A 2,758-nucleotide genomic window follows, 5' to 3' on the forward strand; every position below is an offset into this window, starting at 1 on the left:
AAAAGAATAAAAAAAAAAAAAAGTTGTCCTCTGACCTCCATGCACACACTGTGGCACATGTACACACCTACACATGTACATGTATGGAAGTCAAAGGACAGCTTGGTAGAGTCAGTTGTCAGCTTTGGCCACAAGAACCTTAACTCACTGAGCAGTTGGGCTGGCCCCTATAATGCAAAAAACTCGATGAAGATGAAGATGATGATGATGATGATGGTGGTGGTGGTGGTGGTGGTGGTGGTGGTGGTGGTGGTGGTGGTGGTGGAGGAGGAGGTATGGCTCAGTGGTTAAGAACACTGCTCTTCTAGAGGTCCTGAGTTCAATTCCCAGCAATCACATGGTGGCAAACTACTATCTGTAATGGGATCTGATGCCCTCTTCTGGTGTGTCTGCAGAGAGCTCAGTATACTCAAGTATATAAAATAAATAAATAAATCTTAAAAAAAAAAAAAAAGACGGGGATGGAGAGATGGCTCAGTGGTTAAGAGCACTGACTGCTCTTCTAGAGGTCATGAGTTCAGTTCCCAGCAACCACATGGTAGCTCACAACCATCTGTAATGAGATATCTGGTGCCCTCTTCTGGCCTGCAGTCACATATGCAGGCAGAATGCTGTATATAAAATAAATAAATCGGGCTGGAGAGATGGCTCAGCGGTTAAGAGCACCAACTGCTCTTCCCGAGGTCCTGAGTTCAATTCCCAGCAACCACATGGTGGCTCACAACCATCTGTAATGGGGTTGGGTGTGTCTGAAGACAGCTACAGTGTACTTATATACATTAAGTAAATAAATAAATCTTTAAAAAATAAATAAATCTTTAAAAAAAAGACATTTGATCATTTATAAGCTCATTATCTTTAAAAAAAATTAACAACAACAACATTGGAACTGGAGAGGTAGCCCAGTGGTTAAGAGTTCTCGCTGCTCTTCCAGAGGACCTGGGTTCAATTCCTAAGCACCCACATGGCAACTCACAACTATCAGTAACTCGAGTTCTGGGGGATCTGATCCCCTCACACAGACATACAAGCAAGCAAAACACCAATGCATACAAAAATATTTTTAATAGAGAAGAAATGGTTCGTCCTGTTAAGTGTGATAACAATGGACTTGTAAGACAGGGTCTGCATTCCGATGAGACCCAGTGAAGCATAGAGGGTGGAGTGACCTGCCTTAGGGACTTTGATATGTGTGGAGAAAGAGAAGAGACAGGCAGGATTGACAAGAAGCCCTCGCCCGTTGAATCTGGGCTATAAGTTAGGACTTCCTTAAGGCTCCTTAATTGCTCCCTTATCAGTGGAAGCCTCTCAACTGGCACTCAAAGTTCCAAGCTCAGCCTGGAACTGTAGGCCACCCTACAACTCCCTATAGGAGTTGTCAACTCCTATAACCAGTGTGTGCTGCTCTGGCCTCTGGCCCCCCACAAGCCGTATCCTGCACCGGTGGCTCCTATGCTTTCCCTCTGCAGAGGTCATCCTAGTCTTCAGCTCAAATTGTTCTCTTTTTTTGGAAACAGGGTTTCTCTGTGTAGCCCTGGCTGTCCTGAAACTCATTCTGTAGACCAGGCTGGCCTTGAACTCAGATCTGCCTGACTCTGCCTCCCGAGGGCTGAGATTAAAGGCATGTGTCAGCATGTGTCAAGGCTACCTCTTTGATTCTTAACCATCACTGACCCCACTGTCATCCATGGTCACCACAAACTACTTCAAGTTGTTATCTGTGAGTGCCAGGAGTGGGAGAGCTGACCCTCACACTTTCTGATGGTTGTGCATGTGAAAGGGGTTGGGGTTTTTTTTGGTGGTATTTATTTGTTTGGTTTTTTGTTGTTTATTTAAGACAAATTTTTTTCTATGTAGCCTTGGTTGTCCTAGAACTCTCTATGTAGAGCAGGTTGGCCCTCTGATTCATAGGGATCTGCCAGCCTCTGCCTCTCTCCTGACTGACAGGACTAAAGGTGTGTGTGTATAACCATGTCTGGCTTTAAGTAATGTGTGTGTGTGTCTGTTTTTCTGTGTGTGGTTATTTGCATGTATGTACAGGAGCAGCAACAGGCTGGAAGCATCAGATCCCCACACACACCAGAAGAGGGCATCGGATCTCATTACAGATGGGTGTGAGCCACCATGTGGTTGCTGGGAATTGAACTCATGACCTCTTAACTCAGTGCTCTTAACCGATGAGCCATCCTCCAGCCCCGACCTTAAACTCTTTTTTTTTTTTTCTTTCTGTTTTTCGGAGCTGGGGACCGAACCCAGGGCCTTGCACTTGCTAGGCAAGTGGTCTACCACTGAGCTAAATCCCCAGCCCCGACCTTAAACTCTTAAACTTCCTGCCTCTATCTCAGAAGTTTTGAGATTACAGGAATGAGCTACCAGGCCTGATTTATGTGGTACTGAGAGTTGAACTCGGAACTTTGCAAGTGTTAGGCAAGCATTTTGCTAGAGGAAGCACATCTCTAGCCTTGACGTTGTGTGTTTTTAGTTCCCCCAGTGTCCAGCACAGCCCTCCAATCTCATGCTTTTGCCTTCATCCACTAATTAGCAGCAATTCCTCTGTCTAAATATCACTGTTAATGTTGTCCCCGGGGTCATTCACCCAATTCAGCTTCTGAGTCACACTGGTCTCTTCTAAAAGCCACTTCTGCAAGTTTATATTGTGTTTCCCTCCATTCAGCAAGGGATTCTTGTTTGCTTGGTCATCCCTTGTGTTTTAAGTGTCTATCTAGAAAAGGACCCAAGACAGGGCCAGGTGCTCAAT

This window comes from Rattus norvegicus, chromosome 10, assembly GCF_021556685.1.
Source record: "Rattus norvegicus strain SHRSP/BbbUtx chromosome 10, alternate assembly SHRSP_T2T, whole genome shotgun sequence".
Classification (NCBI taxonomy): domain Eukaryota; kingdom Metazoa; phylum Chordata; class Mammalia; order Rodentia; family Muridae; genus Rattus; species Rattus norvegicus.